This window comes from Gossypium hirsutum, chromosome A07, assembly GCF_007990345.1.
Source record: "Gossypium hirsutum isolate 1008001.06 chromosome A07, Gossypium_hirsutum_v2.1, whole genome shotgun sequence".
Classification (NCBI taxonomy): domain Eukaryota; kingdom Viridiplantae; phylum Streptophyta; class Magnoliopsida; order Malvales; family Malvaceae; genus Gossypium; species Gossypium hirsutum.
In genome coordinates this window covers 84,416,699-84,436,146 of record NC_053430.1, presented here as the reverse complement: position 1 = coordinate 84,436,146, position 19,448 = coordinate 84,416,699, and the positions used below count along the sequence as shown (strand labels likewise).

The 19,448-nt window shown below is 39.0% G+C and overlaps 1 non-coding gene across 1 annotated transcript; it reads left to right on the top strand.

Moving 5' to 3' along the window:
* The first annotated feature begins 4,200 nt into the window (after positions 1-4,200).
* Positions 4,201-4,308, top strand: LOC121204275 (small nucleolar RNA R71). The gene has a single exon (XR_005899203.1). It is a non-coding gene; the product is annotated as a small nucleolar RNA R71 (small nucleolar RNA).
* Positions 4,309-19,448: the final 15,140 nt, after the last annotated feature.

Sequence of the window (19,448 nt, the reverse complement as noted above, 5' to 3'; positions counted from 1 at the left end):
GAACTGGATGATGGGAGCGTGGTGGTTGAGACGGTGGGTCCTCGTGCTATGGAGGGACATCCTCAGTAATGTCCTCGGGGGCCTCCTCCTCGGTAGATTAGGCGAGAAGATATTGGGAGGGTAGGTTCCTCGGCACTTTTCGATCATCCTCATGCTTAGCATGCTCGAGATGCCTTGTGGAGACATCTGGCCAATGAGGGTCAAGGATGACTCTTGTACCACGGTGTCGAGGAGCCCAAAGTGTCGCGCCAGTCGAGTCACGTAGGGGCCAATGGAGATGACCCCCCTTCCAATGTCGCTCCGTCTGGTGGCGAATGGCAAGGGTGATAAATTAGGAGAGGTCGAAGACGTGCCCGTGCGACATACACCATAAGTAGTAGATGTCATGAGTGGTGACAACGCCTGTGCTCTCTCTCCGCCCTGTCAAGGTGTGAGATAAAATAGAGTGTAAGTATCTGAAGGATGAAGGGAGAGCTGATACCTTGGAATGACTGGGGTCGCAGGTGGCCGAACGTGGTACTAGTGTGTCCCAGCACCGTGAAGGAGAACGATGGATGTGTCGGTTGAGAGCATGTAAGTCATTCTCTTCCTTGAACTCCTCCGTATATAGGCCCAATGCAGTACCAAATTTTGGGACGCTTAGCTGGTGGACTAATCCACTTAGGCAAAATTGGACTGTGTTGGGATCATCGTAGTTTGTCATTACGGTCTGAAGATAGAACGTTGAGCATAGTTCCATCGTGAGCTCGAGATATGTCGGCTCAATGATCCCAAAGAAAAGCTCCCGAGGTTCGGTGGTTACGAGGGCCCAAATTGCATCAGCCAACTGAACTTCTTTTACTGCAGCCTAGTCGATATAGCAGCTCGCAATTAAAGGTCGGGCCCGGAGTATTTGGAAAAGTTCTTCTTAGGGCCCAATGGGGAACTGCAGGAAAGGGTGTCGAATTTCCGCTGTAGGACCCGAGGAAGATGATTCTCCCTTCCTTTTCTTCGAGGCAAGAACAACAACTTTCTTTTCTTGTGAAGACGACATGGCATACCTGCAAGCCACACCATTATTTCGTCGTAATGAGTGTTCAAGGTAGGTCAAAAAAAATTCAAAAAGGCAAAAGTCATAAATAATAATCTTAGTCAGGCAAAAGTCATAAATAATAATCTTAGTCACAACTACTAGCAAACTTAATTTTATGGTGTATTATTAGCATGATAATAGTATGAGTTTCAAAAAGAAAGCAAAAAAAATATGGAAAATAATTCTATGTAGCATGTGTTTTTGATAGAAAATATCGACCCAAAATGCACGAGTATTTTTATTATCCTAACCATACATATTCACTTTAGACTAGTCAAATGGAGTAAAAAATCATGCAATGAGTAAGAAATTCAACATGAAAAAGATGATAATTACTCTAGATATAGAATGGGAGTGATGGAAAGATGAAGAAAAATCATGAAAAATGTAGATTACTATGATAAATAGCATTAGAAATCAGTAAAATAAAAGAGAAAAAAGTAAACAACCGCTAAAAAGAGGAGAATGAGTGTCGAAAATGGGGTTGGAAGCGACGCACGGGCGTGGTAGAGAGGCTGTGTGGACTTGCAGTGGCTAAGGTTAGGGATTTTGAGTGAAGAAGACAATGAATAGTGTAGGGTATTTATAGATTTTGGGGCACACGGTTAAGGGACACACCCGTGTGTCCCGAATTTTAGCCCACGTGTTTCGCGTTTTTCCTATTTTTAGTGCGTCCGACATTCGCCCCACACCCGTGTACCTTGGGCGTGTTGGTTCCCATGGCCGTGTCGCACGACTGTGTCTAGTTTCGTTTGCTTCTCCCATGCCTGTGTATGTAAGCCCACGCTCGTGTTAATTTGACAGGTTCGACCACGGGTGTTAGACACGGGCGTGTCGCACGCCCGTGCTAGTTTCTCAGGTTCAACCATTGTTTAAGGCACAGGCGTATCGCACGCCCGTGTTGTTTTGGGAGGTTCACCCACGGTCATGTCACACGACCATGGTGATTTATCGTAACCCATGTTTGGGGAAATCCTTGCCTTGTTTCCACACGTTCATAAGCACGCCTGTGTGGCTGGCCGTGTGATCTTTAGAAGACCTGTGTTTGATGACTTACTTAGTATTTAGATGGTAAAAACTCTAAAATTTAAAGAAATTAATATTGTTAGTGCTCGGGATGCCTTCCGAGAAGTGCTTATTTATAGTCTGAGCTCGACTTACCCCTTTGGTGTGTGATCATAGTGGCTCGAAAAGTTTATACTCCTCATCCTTGATATCAATTTCATCAACATAAGGTTTAAGTCGAGTATTGTTTACCTTGAATGTGCTGAATTTGGGATGACTTACCTCGACTATACCGTATGGAAAAATGCTGAGTACCATAAGAGGAATTTCCTCATTTGGTTCAGAAGTGGTAATGCGAGGATTTACTGCATCTAGTAATACTTTGTCTCCAATTTTTAGTTGATTTGGTGAGGTATTTAACTTGTCATGGCATGGTTCTGGTGTATTGTGTTTTCTCAGTTTATATATCTGCCATTCGTCTAGCTCTTCAATTTGTAGCCTTCGTTCCTCATAAATGGGTCCTTTGTTGTTGTTTGAACATGGCTCATGTAGGTTCTTCGAGCTTATTTCCTACAAAGTAAGTTGTGTCAATTGGTCAGTTTTAGTGGAACGATTTCTACAATCACTTTCAATTTTTGATGTGTTACTTGAATTACGGGCTTGAAGAGTGATTGCTTCCTCACCCACACGAAGTGTGAGTTCACCTGTACCAACATTGATAATGGTTCTAGAAATTGCTAAAAAGGGCCTCCCCAGAATCAAAGGAATGTTACTATCCTCTTCTATGTCTAGAACAACGAAACCAACTGGGAAGATAAATTTGTTAATTTTAACTAATACATCTTCAATGATACCCCTAGGAAATCTGATAGTTTTATCTGCTAATTGAATGCTTATCCTAGTTTGTTTGGGTTTCCCAAGACCTAGTTGTTCAAACATTTTGTAAGGCATAACGTTGATGCTAGCCCCTAAATCAGCCAATGCATGTTTAACATCTAAGCTACCAATTAAGCAAGGAATTATAAAACTCCCTGGATATTTTAATTTGTTGGGAGCTTATTTTGTAGGATAGCTGAACAAACTGCATTGAGCGCCACATGCGATGCTTCATCTAATTTTCTTTTATTTGCGAAAAGCTCTTTTAAAAACTTGGCTACTTTTGGCATCTGCGAAAGGCTTCAATAAACGGTAACTTAATATGTAATTTCTTTAAAAGTTTAAGGAATTTACCGAATTGTTCATCTGAGCTGTCTTTCCTTGTTGCATTAGGGTATGGCACACGAGGTTTATATTCTGTACTTACCAGTTTTTGTTCACCTTTACCTGTACTTATTATAGTTTCTTGCTTTGGTTCTTGTCCTGGTGTGGCTAACCTTTCCTCATTTTGACTGGTGATTGCGTTGAGTTGCTCCCTTGGGTTAGATTCAGTGTTTCTTGGTAGGCTACCTTGTGGTCGTTCAAAAATCAACTTGGCAAGCTATCCAATCTGAGTTTCGAGTCCTTGGATCGATGCTTGTTGATTTTTTAGTGCTGTCTCGATATTCTAAAAACGAGTTTCTGACACCGTTATAAAATTTGTGAGCATCTCTTCAAGGTTCGGCTTCTTTTCCTTTTGGTAGGGTGGTTGTTGGAAACTTGGAGGTGGTAGCTGATTTCCTTGGCCTCCCCATGAGAAATTTGGGTGGTTTCTCCAACTTGCATTGTAAGTGTTACTATATGGATTGTTTTGAGATCGAGGATTATTACCCATATAATTTAACTGCTCATTCTCCATGTTGTGGCCATAGGGTGGATATTCTAAATTGCTCGATCCTCCACTTGCTTCGCATTGCATTACTGGATGAACCTGTGAAGAACCAAGGAAGCCATCAAGTTTTCTATTTAAAAGTTCTACCTGATTTGGGAGCATGGTGACCGAATCGACGTTGAAAATGCCTGCTGCTTTTGTTGGCTTTGTCCTCATGATTTGCCACTGGTAGTTTTTCATTGACATTTCTTCTATAAATTCGTAAGCCTCTTCAGGTGTTTTGTTATTGATAGTTCCACTAGCGGTTGCGTCAACCATTTGTCTAGTTAAGGGATTCAGACCATTATGAAACGTTTGAATCTGTAGCCAGAGTGCTAACCCATGGTGAGGGCATCATCTCAAGAGGTCCTTGTATCTCTCCCATGCATAGTAGAGTGTTTCTAAATCCATCTGCACAAAAGAGGAGATATCATTACGTAATTTTGCTGTTTTAGCCGGTGGAAAATATTTTAATAAAAACTTTTCGGTCATTTGTTCCCAAGTAGTAATTGACCCTCGTGGTAACAAGTTCAACCACTGTTTAGCCTTGTTTCTCAATGAAAAGGGAAACAATCGAAGACGTATGGCATCGTCAGAAGCACCATTGATTTTAAATGTATCGCAAAACTCCAGGAAATTTGCCAACTGAGTATTTGGATCCTCATCCTACAAACCATCAAATTGAACAAACCATTGTATCATTTGAATTGTGTTAGGTTTCAGTTCAAATTATTTGCAGCAATAACAGGTCTAACTATACTCGATTCAGTTCCTGTTAAAGTAGGTTTAGCATAATCATACATAGTGCGTGGAGCAGGATTCTGACTTACTGGATTAACATCAATCGCAGGAGGTATCAGGTTTTCCTGAATTTCAGCCATTTCCTCGGTTGTGGTTTGAATATCATCCTCTCGCTCGCCCTCTGTGTATCTTAAGCTTTGCCTAATTTCTCTTTGGTTTCTGCGAACTGTGCGATCGATCACACTATCAAAAAGTAGTGGTCCTGACGGGTTTCTTCTAGTCATAAGCTATAGGAACCTGCCAGAATAAGGGAAAAAAGGAATTAGTAAAAATTAGAATAAAATTTAAATTGCAGTAAAAGTAAATGTCTAAAGTAATAAAAATCGAGTGTTCCTAATATCTTAGTTCTCCGGCAACGATGCCAAAAACTTGGTACGTGATATTCGTGACAGGTTTTAAATATTTATAATGAATCGTTCTTGAAACTAACTATTATCACGATAGAGGCAAGTGTACCTATCGGACAGTAGTATAGTTTCAGCAAGGCTGGATTGTCGAACCCAAAGGAACTAAAAGTACTAGTATTAACTTTCTTTTTATTATCTAACCTAAAAATTAAAAAGGGTTTTGTTTATCTAACTAATTAATTAAACTAAGAAATCACAGAAAAGAAATTTAGGGAAAATACTTTTTGGAAAACTCGGTTGATTAAGACAATACCTAAGGAAAAATCCACCTAGACTTCACTTGTTATTTGACTCTGAATTGGACGATTTATTCATTCGACTTGATCCGTAGAAATCCCTAAGTTATATTATTATCTCTTTTGAGACTAACAACATTTAACCCTAGGTTGAATAACTAAAATCTTTTTCTAATTAACTCCCTAGGATTGCATTAACTCGATCTATAGATCCCCTTATTAGGTTTCACCCTAATCCGGCAAAATCCTGTCACCCCAATTAACTCCGCTTAATTATGACAAATTTACTCTTAGGCAGGTTCTATTCCTCCTCTGAATAAGAGCATTAACTTGAATCAATATCCTGAAATATTAAAACAAGAATTAATAACACATAATTAAGAACAAGCCAAATATTTTTCATAATTCGGATAATAATAACAAGAGTTGTCTTAGGTTTCATTCCCCTTAGGTATTTAGGGGTTTTAGTTCATACTTATGAAAGCAAACATCTCAAAAGAATAAAGATAACAAAACATAAGAAAACCCAAAACTCCTGAGGGAATTTGAAGGGAAATCTTCGGTCTTAATGATGAATCCAGCTTCTGAGATGGATCAATCGGCTTTCCTTGAGCAATTCCTTGCTTCCTAACCTGTGTATCCTCTTCTCCTCTTCTAAGGTGTATTTATAGGCTTTGGAATGCCTAAGAGCCCTCAAAAGTGGCCTTTTCCGAATAGGACTATGCTTGGGCTTGACAGGGACACGCCAGTGTGACACGCCTGTGTACGATTACTTCAGGCCGTGGTCAAGCCTATTAGATAGGCACGGGCGTGTGGTGTACTCGTGTAAGTCGTGCTTCAAGCTTGCCAATTTAACACAGCCGTGTGATTTGCCCATGTGAGGAAGTCCAGGCCGTGTTGATTTCGTACGTTGGCCCATTTTCTCCATTTTTGGTCCGTTTCTCGCTCTTTTTATCCTCCTATGCTATCCTGAGTATAAAACATAAAATTAAGGCATTAGGAGCATCGAATTCACCAAATCTAAGGGGAAATCATTCATAAAATGTGCTAAGAATGGGATATAAATATGTATAAATTACGGTTTATCAATCAACAACTCCAACCAAGCTCAATTCACTACTTCAATACCAACAATTTACATGTTCATAGTACCATGTATTGCCAATTCAAATCATAACAATTCCACATTCACAAAACATCTATATGCATTATTTCAACCAAATATTTTACCTTGCCTAGAATCACAAACATACAATAACCATTTCCAATCATTTACAACCTTAAATGCTAAACTACCACAAACCATTTGCAAGCAATTATGAACCACATAACCAAAATGACCATAATCCTATACATTCCATATGACCAAACCATAAGCTCAAAAGTACCAAAGTGATGGTTGGATAGTGTGATGTAGTCTCCGACGATTCTCAAATCTCAGCTAGCTTTGAAATCACTATAAGACATGGAAAAATAAACAAAGTAAGCTTTATAGCTTAGTAAGCTTGTATGAAATAAACTCAACTAATCATAAATATACAAATCATCAATTTGAACATATAAACATGTAATTCATGATAACTAACAAACCTTTCACATACTTAATCATATGCTTATATGAAAACTTCATAATTTCTTCAATTTAAAGCTCATATGATTCATGTACATACCTGTACCAATCTGTGACGAACTCATACCTAATCAAAATAATGTCAAATACTCAAAATCCCGTACTCTAAGTGCCAATACATAGCCAAGGCTATTTTAATCTCGCACACTAAGTGCCATACATAAGAAAAGCTATCTTGATCTCGCACACTAAGTGCCATAAATAGCCGAAGCTATCTCGATCTCGCACACTAAGTGCCATACATAGCCAAAGCTATCTCGATCTCGTGCACTAAGTGCTATACATAGCTAAATTTTTGTCTAACACGACTGTAGTCTCGTATAAATAATTTATGCAATATCAAAGCATTTAACGCATAATTACAACAATGCTTATTAGATACGAACTTACCTTGGATGTAAAAACAATGACACGATTCGATTATTCGAGAACTTTGTTTTTCTCTCGATCTAGATCCGAGTGTCGCTTTTCTTAATAATTAAGCTAGGCGATGACCAAATGCTTTGAGCCCTAAAAATGGATTTCTTATTTGCTATAATCGGTTAAGAAAGATGAATGAAACATATATTCATGTTATTCCTTATTTTAGTTAAGTTATTTATTAATTTACTATATTAACCTTTATTATAATTCATTTAATCATGTCCATCTTTGTCCATTCATACTAATCATGGTCTAATTACAACATAAGGACCTCTAATTTATGATTCCTTATCTATTTAATACCTTTAGCTAATAGAACATCACTTTTGCACTTTACGCGATTTAGTCCTTTTTTATCAAATTGACTAATTAACGAAATTTTTACACAATTATTCTATCATACTGTAAATATTAAAATAATAAAAAATAAATATTTTGACCTCGAATTTATGGTCCCAAAACCACTATTCTGATTTGACTAAAAACGAGCTGTTACATGAAGGTTCAGCTAGCTTAGGTACTTACATGGTATGTGATTTCAATTTTGTTTTTAATGATTTTTATGTTTTTGAGTTCATTTTAGCTTAATCTAGCTAGTCCAGGGGTTAAATTACAAAACTGTTAAAGGTTAAGGGACTTGCCAAAGATGTTTTTGAATAATTTTTGAAGTTATTTGATAGATTATTAGTATTGGTTGTAAAAAAAAAACATGTTTTGTTAAGTGATTTTTGATGAATTTTAGAAATAGGGATTAAATTGTTAAAAGTATAAATCTATGGGTTTTATTGTGAAATGTTGGTAACAATGGGTTGTTTCAAAGTCCCTTGTAACATTGGTTAAGTTGGATTTAGGCTAAAATGAGTTATATTCAAGTTATGAGCTTAAGACTAAATTGTGAAAAGTCAAAGTATTAGGGGTAATTTTGTAATTTTATATAAATATGAACTATGGATTAAATTCAATGCTAGAAGTACTTAATTGAATGAAATTATCTATTTAGGTTAAGATAAACCACAATCGGACTTAAATCAAGTAAAAGATAAAGCTTCGGATTAGTCCGAATTCCACTTCTACGACTTTATTATTGAGGTAAGTTCATATAAATTATGTTAATGCTAATTAAATTGACTATCTATTATATTGTGTTAGTTGTAAATGAATTTGAATATAAATGTATTAAAGTTATGAATAATTGACGGATAGCGAATCCCATTTGAACCTTAAGAATTCTTAGGATACGATTGACATGTCATTAGGGAGTTCATGTTTCGAGTGCTGGTCTTGAATGCCCTACTGATGGATGAGGTCTTGCATTTTTTGTGGATTCTCCACAACTCTTGTGAGCAGCATCATGTAGCTAACATTCTGACCCGCAACTCGTGTGAGCAGACCCATTTCACAGCTCGTATGAGCACTAATATAAAGGAAAGGTTACAATTACATGGAAAAGCACACTATGTGTGTGAGTATTCCCAATATCCAATGCCATTCTAGATGGTTCAACAGGTAAGAAAAGAAATGAAATGGTAAGCATGCAAATGGAATGAATAATGATCCTATGAAAAGGTTAATGAGTTAAATGATGTATATATATATGGAATTCTAATTATCTTATGGTTGAATTCATTTGCATCATGGAAAAATATAATAACTTGTGAGTTTGGTGATGTTTTATAGGCTTATACTAAGCTTATGACATTGGTAATGACTTTATACTTAATATATGAATTGTGCTAATTGTAACAACCCGTTTTTTAGTAGTGTCGAAAACAGTAGTTTTGGGACCACGAATCTGACGAGTAAGTTTGTAAGTATTATTATTTAATATTTATGAGTCAAATATGATTTTAAAAAGGTATTGTTATGGTAATTTATGTGATATGAATGATTAATTAAGTTCAAGTGGTAAGACTTTAAGGTTAAGTGGTTTTAGAAAATGAGGTATCAAGACCTCATTCCTATAAACTGAACCGTAAATATTTTTATAAATATTTATGGAGTGTCATTAAGGTGGTATTAAAGTTTCGTTAAGAAATTTCAATGTTTCAATAGTTAATTAATTAAAAAGGACTAAATCGTAAAAATGTAAAATTTGATCACTTTTTGATTTGAGTGATTAAATGGCTTATGGATTAAAGGAAAAGGGACTTAAATGGTAATTAAATCATTTAAGAATTTAGTGGACGGTTTTGGGCAACTAAAACCATGAAATTTGGATGATTTTAAGATGGTTAAAATAGTAATTTATAATTAAATTAAACTAAATAAAAATCAAAGGTATTATCATCATTTTTCATGTTTTCTTCACTGAAATTGAAAGAAGAAAAACTCCATGGAAGGGTTCAAGCTTCAAATTTCACTTTGAAGATGTCTGTAAGTCTGTTTTAGTCCCATTTCTAATAATTTTTATGTTTTTGAGATAGTTGTAACTAGGTCCAGGCAGCCTGTACTTTCGATTTTGAAATTGTTAAAGATATTGAATGTTGCCATTAATGAATCTATGTGATCTTAGATGTTAAATGATGAATTTGAAGTGTTGGTTGATATTTAAAAATATTTTGTTAAGTAATCTTAATGAATTTACCGATTAAGGACTAAATTGTTGAAATAGAAAAAATACAACTGTTGTGAAACTATTACAAAGGCGGGCCTTATTTGATGCCATGAACATTCGGCTAAGCTTGAATTTGGAAAAAATGGTTAAATTGCATGTTTTACGCTTAGGGTCTAAATTGAATAAAAGTAAAATGTTAAGGGTAATTTTATAAAAATGTCAAAATGACTAAATTGCATAAAATATTTTTTTTACTCTCTAAATTAATAAATTGAATGAAATTTTTAATTTAGATCAAGGTCGAGTGGAAAATCGAGGAGAATGGAAAATTACCAAAATGCCCTTGTACTTTAACATTTTTGCAATTTAACCAGGTAAGTTCATATGAACTATTATCATCTAATGGTTGATTAAATATAAATTTTAATGTATGATTTTATTAAAGATGAATCAATATATATATGTTATTATGCAATCTTTCATGTTATGAAATGATGTAAATCCAACGACGTACAATGATTATCGAGCCCCGTTTGAACCTTAGAAATTCTTAGGATACAAATAACATGTCGTTAGGGTTTACATGTTTCGAGTGCTGGTCTTGAATGTCCTACTGGTGGCTGAGTTCTGGCATTTGTTGCGGATAATCGACAGCTTGTGGAGCAGCATTGTGTAGCTATGTTCCGACCGATAGCTCGTGTGAGCAAGCCCATTTCACAACTTGTGTGAGCATACTCATTTAATAACTTATGTGAGCATATATGTAAAGGAAAGGACAGACTACGATTATATGTTTAGCACACTTCGTATAAGCTATCCCAGGTATCCAACGATATTTTATTCAGTTTAATAGGCATAAATTTACGAGGATATGGTAAATATTCTATATGAACCAAGATATGTTTGTATGAGGGACTTTGAAATGGTGAGTTATATGGAAAATATATTATGTTGAGATGGATGATAAATCCAACTGAATCATGCTTAAGTATAATGGTTATCCATGTCAAATTCATATGAATCATGTTTAAATGAACTAACATGTGTTGTTGATGTGTTTAGGCTTATGCCAAGCTTGTGGATATGATTGATGTTATGATTATGCTTGTGTTATGCATATGAAATGGGTAAGGAAAGAGAATGACACAATAAGTACGTAATTGGGATGTATTATTATGATATAAAAGGTTTAATGTGATAAATGATGTACTTATATGTGAGCAAATTGCTTATACTATAGATGAATCTACCTAAATCATGGATAAATACACTAAGTTGGGAATTAATAATATTGTTTAGGCTTATGATAAGCATTGGGGACGGATTGGAAAGTAAATAAATAGAAAGATATATAATCGTATAAAATGGTTAATGATTATATATTATGTCTCATGAAATCCTATCATGTTATGAATGGTCAAAATATATGTGACATTAATGAACTGACTGTAACGCCCCAAATTTCTGTAATTTCGGCTTTTGTGAAATTGTAGCATAGGGAAATATCTGAAGATGTTTTTGTATGAATTTACATAAAATCTGTCTGCTTTTGTGTTTAGGTGCTTTGGTGGTGTGTTAGGGAAGTCCCAAGTTCAAGTCTTAACTTGGGCTAAGTTTTGGTTTTTATTTGAATAAAGCCTGACTTTTGGTTAATGGGCTTAAAAGAAATTATTGGTAAAAACTTAACAGAATGGGCCTGTTGGTCTAGTGGTTAAGTGGCAAGGGTTTATGCTAGAGGTCCTATGTTCGAATCCTAGCTTGGGCATTATTTTTGCCACTAGGGCCGTGATAGAATCGGAGGTGAACTAAAACACTGAAAAGGTAGGGTTTATAAGATTTGTCTTAGAAGTTTCCCTAAAAGAACTCTCCCTGCCGAATTTCCCTTTTATTTTTCCCTCTCCACGTTCTTTTTCTTTTCTTCTTTTTGCCAAAATTTCCCTTGCCTTCTTCCCATTCATTTGGATTTCGTTTTAACGGGTTTCTGCACTTCATTGACGTTCTTCTCATTAGTAAGTTCCTCTTTGTCGTTCGTAAACAACGTTTTATTAAAAGATTAAGGTGGAAATTTTATTTAGGTGTTTAGAAACTGATCAATAGGCTATTCTTTGTTCCTTAACAGCAAATTAAGCCTGTGGTCTTCATTGGTTTTCGCTCGAGGTAAGAAATTAAACGATTTCGGGGCGGAATACCTCGTTTAGTTTCAATCAAAAATTGTTTAAGTGACTGAAATGGGTTTTGACAGTGTCGAATATAGGTTCTGGAGTGCTCGAGGTTGCGTTAGGCTTCAATCAAAACCAGGTGTGTACTCTGATTACACAGAAAACGAGTTTCGGAGAAAGCCAAAAGGCTGTCTGTCGATGCCACACGGGCGTGTGAATGTGTGGTAGTCTGTGTTACGATACAGGGGCGAGTGACTGACGAGCTAGGCCGTACTCGCACTGTACGGGCTCGACAGACATGGGCGTGTTAGGCTGGCGGTGTCGTGTTTGAGGCACGGGCTTGACTAGCTGAGGTATGTAGGCCGTATGGGCGTGTAGGACACACAAGTGAACCACATGAGCATGTGGAATTTTAGACCAGGCCGTGTGATCTACACGGGCAAGGCCAATTTGGGCCATGTAGGCCACACGGGCATGTGGGCCAGCACGGGCAAGGCACACGGGCGTGTGAACCCAACTTGTTTGAAATGCTCTACAAGGTTGCACGAGTCACCCATGTCGACTGTGACCTGACTGTAGGGTCGGTAAGTGCTATTTAGACCCCATACTCTAATTTGTTACTGGATTGTATGCAAAAGCATGTTAATTTAGGCATGTGTATCTATTTGATTTTGTATATCTATTTTGACTTGATGATGGTATGATATGGTATCTACATATAAGCATGCCATGTTTTACTGGGTTAGGATTGTTGTGAAGAGAAGGAAGACTGAAAGGCTATTAGCCTGTTATCTGCCAGCTATGCTGCATGTATTTGTTATGTGTCGTTTACGGTACATTTGGTGTGTAGGGTTAGATGGGTTGATTATATCCCCATATCTGGTGTGTAGGGCTGGGTGGGTCGATTTTATCCCCACATGGTGTGTTGGGTTAGACGGAGATGGTGTGTAGGGTTGGTGGGCATGTTCTCTGATAATCTGATCTGTTATGCATGTGATGTCTGTATGGGCTAAGGCCGATTGTTCTGACTCTGTATCTGAGTGGGTTAAGGTCCACACCGATTCTGAAAATGGCTAAGGTCGAATTATCTATATTCTGTGAACTAGTTGTATGAATGCTGTCTGTGGGGATGTACACACTAAGTTGCAAAAACTCACCCCTTTATTTATTTTATTTGTCAGGTAATCCCCAACAGTAGATGGATCGGTGCGACAGAGGGCTCGACTGTGACCACTGCTAGTCAAATGTTGGTTTTATGAGTTACATTTTATTTTCTCTCTTTTAATATTTATTTTCGGGACTATTTGTGTATTTAGGCTCAAACTATTTTTGGGTTTATTTCGGGATTTTAAATTGTTAATTTTATTGATTTATAAACTGCGACATGATAAATACGTTTTGAAAACTTAACTTAAGGATTTTGTATAAATGAATGATGTCATAGCTTCTACGATAAAGAAATGGTTTCTCGTAATAACTGGAATAGTGATTTCATGACTTACGTAAAGATAATAAATAGAACGAATTTAAACTTGCTAAGTTTTTTTTATAAGCACTCTCATGTGACGCCGCCAGATTCGGCCATAACATCTAGGCCGTGTTTGGGGTGTTACATTTAGTGGTATCAGAGCCAGCTTTGTAAAAACTCGGCTGTGGATTTGGGTTGTAAGAACAAGGGTTTTTTGAACTTTGATACTGTTCTGCATAAAATATCTGTTAACAAATATCAAATTATAAACTGATTTGCATAAAATTTTTAATACAGATTAATTCGATAGTTATGATGAGCACACGTGGTACTCGTGGACGGGGTACTAGACGTCGAGGTAGAGGTCGTAGAGGGATTTGAGCTGAGTCCTTCGCATCTGATACGATCCCTAATTTGGACACTAGCGAGACGCTTGTGTCACCTATTACAGAGACTAGTGCTGAGTCTCAAGACCGTGCAGTTGGGGACGACGCACTGTCCTAGGTCGTGCTGTGAGTTCTGAAGAGGGTTGCTGGGGCTAATACTGGGTCTGGAGGCCGTGGGTCGATTACGAAATGACTCTGGTCGAATGGGGCTGAGATACTCAAGGGTATCGCTGGAGTTGCTCCGAGTGTGGCCAAGTATTAGATGGAGGTCACAGAGCGCATAATGGATTATTTGGACTTTACTAAGGAGCAGAAGCTCAAGGGGGCTGTGTCTTTGCTTCGCGATAAGGGATACTAGTGGTGGTTGACTGTTAAGGAGGGCACTCAGCCCGATCGGTTGACTTGGGACTTGTTTAAGACCACCTATCAGAGTAAGTATGTAGGAGCCAGCTACACTGCTGCTAGGCGATGTGAGTTCCTAAATCTCATTTAAGGGGGCTGTTCAGTGGTCGAGTATAAGGCTGAATTTCTGAGACTAAGTTGCTATGCGAGGGGTGTGGTGAGGACTGAGTATAAGCATTGTGTTCGATTCGAGGATGGTCTCCGAGATAGTCTGCGAGTTCTGATAGCTCCTCAGAGGGAGCGAGATTTCTTAGTCTTGGTCAAGAAGGCCAAGATAGCCGAGGAGGTGAAGCACTCTGAGCGCCAAAACTATGAAAAAAGAAGGCTAAGAGGGATTTTGAGTCTTCTGGTGCTGGGATAAGGCCTAAGAAGAAGGCTAGGACTAACGGGCCTGAGAGAATTAGGCCTACTACTGCACCTATTGGGTTGGCGATCTGTCAGCTTTGTAATAGACGCCATTCGGGCTAGTGTTGGAGAGCTACTAGGGCGGAGAGCTACTAGGGCTTGTTTGAGGTGTGGGTCAACTGAGCATCGAGTTAAGGATTGTCCACTGAGGGGTAAGTAGATGCAAGCTCCGGTTGCTAAGACTGCACAGTCATCGGGAGGGGTACTACAGCCACCTAGGGGCTGAGGATAGGTTAGGGGTGGTTATGGTATGGGTCAAGGTCAGAAAGCAGAGGTCCTGGGTCGACTGAGGCGATGCAGCCTGTACTTGTCTACACTTCACATCGCCGTGAGGATGGAGATGTTCCAGATGTCATCACGAGTACGTTTTTCATTTCTAATGTACCTTATGTTGCACTGATAGACATAGGCTCTACACATTCCTATGTTGCATGTTCTGTGTCTAAGACTTTGGGAATTCCGTGTGAGAGCACTTCTAGTGAGATTTTAGTGGTGAGTTCGTTGGGGTAGTCTGTTAGGGTCAGTAAACTGTTTAGAGACGTTCCGTTGGAAGTCTAAGGAACGATATTCTTGGCTGATCTGATGGAACTTCTGTTTGGGGAGTTTGACTTAATTCTGGGTATGGACTGGTTGGTGAAGCATCGTGTAAGCCTGGATTGTGCTGAAAAGAGGGTTGTTTTGAGGACCAAGGGGGATAGCGAGATAGTTGTGATTGGAGAATGATAGAACTATTTGAGTAATGTGATATCTGCGTTGGTAGCAGAGAAGCTTGTGAGAAAAGGATGTGAGGAATACTTCGCCTACATCAGTGTTTCTGATTCTGTAGAATCTTTGGTTAAGGACATCTGTACTGTGAAGGACTTTCCAGGTGTTTTTCCAGAGGAACTATTAGGATTGCCTCCGTGTCATGAGGTAGAATTTAGGATTAGGTTGATTCCTGGTACAGCTCCGGTGTCTATCGCCCCTTATCGAATGGCACCAAAGGAGCCGGCAGAACTGAAGGCTGAAATTTAGGAGCTGTTGGTTCGTGGGTTTATTTGTCCTAGTGTGTCTCCATGGGGAGCACCGGTTCTGTTCGTAAAGAAGGACGGTACGATGAGGATGTGTATCGACTACCGTCAGTTGAATAGGTTGACGATCAAGAATAAATACCCACTTCCGAGAATTGACGACTTGTTCGACCAGTTTAGAGGGGCATCAGTGTTCTTAAAGATTGATCTATGGTCAGGTTATCATCAGTTAAGGGTTAAGGACGCCAATGTGCATAAAACAACATTTAGGACTCGTTATGGACATTACGAGTTCCTAGTTATGCCCTTTGGGTTGACAAATGCACCAACGGTGTTCATGGACTTGATGAACCGTGTGTTTCAGCCATATTTAGACTAGTTCGTAGTGGTGTTCATCGATGACATCTTGATATACTCTAAGTCTGAGGACGAGCACAATGAGCATCTCAGGGTTTTTCTAGAGATCCTTCGTGAGAAATAGTTTTATGCAAAGTTCTCTAAGTGTGAGTTTTGGCTTCAGAAAGTAACATTTTTGGGATATGTGGTGTGTGCTGAGGGGATTCGTATTTGCCCTCGTAAGATTGAGGCTATGTTGGATTGGAAACAATCGATGAATGTGCCTAAGATCCGTAGTTTTCTGGGACTGGCAGGGTATTATCGATGTTTCGTAGAAGGGTTCTCTTTGATTGCAGTGCCATTGACTAAGTTACTGAGTAAGGGAGTTCCTTTTGTTTGGACTGATGCACAACAAGAGAGTTTTGAGAAGCTCAAAACCATGTTAACTCAGGCTCCAGTTCTGATACAGCCTGAGCCTGGTAAGGGCTTCGTAGTGTATAGCGACACGTCACATATGGGTTTAGATTATGTTCTGATACAAGACGGCAAGGTAGTTGCTTATACATCTCGTCAGCTTAAGAATAACGAGGCTAATTATCCAACGCATGATTTGGAGTTGGCTGCAGTTGTCTTTGTATTAAAGATATGGAGGCATTATCTGTACGGTGAGAAGTGTACCATCTACACTGATCACAAGAGCCTCAAGTATCTCCTCACTCAGAAGGAGTTAAATCTTAGGCAGCATCGATGGGTTGAGCTACTGAAGGATTACGATTGCAGTAGTGAGTATCACCTTGGTAAGACCAATGTGGTGGCCCATGCGTTAAGCCGCAGGGCTATTACCGATCTCAGAGCGATGTTCACTCGACTAAGCCTTTATGATGATAGGAGTCTCCTGGTAGAGTTGCAAGTTAGACCGACGTGGCTGGATCGGATTAAAGATAAGTAGTTAGGAGATAAGTCTCTTGAGTTGCGATTTCGTCAGATTGAAGCTAGAGCTACTACTGATTTTGGGATTGATAGTGATGGGGTACTGTGTTTCTGAGGTAGGATCTATGTACCTAATGATGGGGATTTGAGACTATCGATTCTGAGAGAAGCGCATAGTAGTCCTTACGCTATGCATCCTAGTGGAAACAAGATGTATAAAGACCTTCGAGAGTTGTACTAGTGGCCAGGGTTGAAACGTGAGGTGACAAACTATGTTGCTCGTTGTTTAACTTGTCAACAGGTTAAGGCTGAGCATCAGTTACCTTCAGGTTTGCTACAGCCAGTAAAGATACCGATGTGGAAATGAGAGCGAGTAACGATGGACTTTGTTAGTGGGTTACATTTAACACCCATTAAGAAAGATTTAGCTTGGGTCGTCGTGGATCGATTGACCAAGTCGGCACATTTCATTTCGATTAGGACTGATTTCTTCCTGTAAAAGCTGGCTAAGTTGTACATTTCTGAGATAGTAAGGTTACATGGGGTTCCTGTTTCGATCATCTTCGATAGGGATCCTCGTTTTACGTGTCAATTCTGGTAAAAACTCCATGAGGCTTTGGGTTCTCGTCTGGATTTCTGTACTACTTTTCATCCTCAGACAGATGGTTAGTCGGAAAGGGTGATTCAAGTACTGGAAGATATGTTGAGGGGATGTGTTATGGATTTCTGAGGTAGTTGGGTGGAGTACTTGCCCTTGGCAGAGTTTGCTTACAATAACAGCTATCAGTCTAGTATTCAAATGGCATCGTATGAGGCACTTTATGGTCGTAAGTGTCGCACTCCTTTATGCTGGACTGAGTTGGGTGAGCGATGTGTTCTGGGTCCGGAGTTGATTTCAGAGACTGAGGATAAGGTCTGGTTGATTCGAGAGCGACTGAAAGCGGCTTTTGATAGACAAAAGTCCTATGCTAATTTGAAGAGGAAGGACATTGAGTATTCGGTGGGGGAATTGGTCTTTCTTAAAGTTTTACCGTGGAAGAAGGTTCTGAGGTTCGGACACAAGTGTAAGCTGAGTCCTCAGTTTATTGGACTGTACCAAATTCTGAAGCAAGTTGGGCCAGTCGCATATCAGTTAGAGCTGCCACTAGAGTTAGATCACATACATGACGTATTTCATGTCTCGATGTTGAGACGTTACCGCTCTGATCCCATGCACATTGTGCCTGTGGAGGAGATTGAGGTTAGTCTAGATCTCACATTTGAGGAGGAGCCTGTTCAGATTTTAGACCGCGACGTAAAGGTCTTGCGTAGGAAGTCTATTCCCTTGGTGAAGGTGTTGTGGTGGAATCATAGCACCGAGGAGGGTACCTGAGAGCCAGAGGATTCGATGCGACAGCAGTATCTTCACCTTTTTAGATCAGGTAAAAACTTGAGGATGAATGTTCTTTAAAGGGGTAGAGTTGTAATGCCCCAAATTTCTATAATTCTAGCTTTTGTGAAATTGTAGCATAGGGAAATATCTGAAGATGTTTTTGCATGAATTTGCATAATATCAGTCTGCTTTTGTATTTAGGTGCTTTGGTGGTGTGTTAAGGGAGTCCCAAGTTCAAGTCTTAACTTGGGCTAAGTTTTGGTTTTTATTTGAATAAAGCCTGACTTTTGGTTAATGGGCTTAAAAGAAATTATTCGTAAAAACTTAACAGAATGGGCCTATTGGTCTAGTGGTTAAGTGGCAAGGGTTTATGCTAGAGGTCCTGTGTTCGAATCCTAGCTTGGGCATTATTTTAGCCACTAGGGTTGTGATAGAATTGGAGGTGAACTAGAACACTGAAAAGTTAGGGTTTATAAGACTTGTCTTAGAAGTTTCCCCAAAAGAACTCTCCCTGCCAAATTTCCCTTTTATTTTCCCTCTCCACGTTCTTTTTCTTTTCTTATTTTTGCCAAAATTTATCTTGCCTTCTTCCCATTCGTTTGGATTTCGTTTTAACGGGTTTCTGCACTTCATTGACGTTCTCCTCATTAGTAAGTTCCTGTTTGTCATTCGTAAACAACGTTTCATTAAAAGATTAAGGAGGAAATTTTATTTGGGTGTTTAGGTACTGATCAAGAGGCTGTTCTTCGTTCCTTAACAATGAATTAAGCCCGTGGTATTTGTTGGTTTCGCTCAAGGTAAGAAATTTAATGATTTCGGGGCCGTGTGTGAGGCACGGGCTTGACTAGCTTGGCCATGTAGGCCACACGAGCGTGTAAGATACACGGGTGAACCACACGGGCATGTGGAATTTTGGACCAGGCCGTGTGATCCACACGGGCAAGGCCAATTTAGGCCGTGTGGGCCACATGGGCGTGTGGGACCACAAGGGCATGGCACACGGGCGTGTGAGCCCAACTTGTTTGAAATGTTCTACAAGGTTGCACGGGTCACCCATGTCGACTAT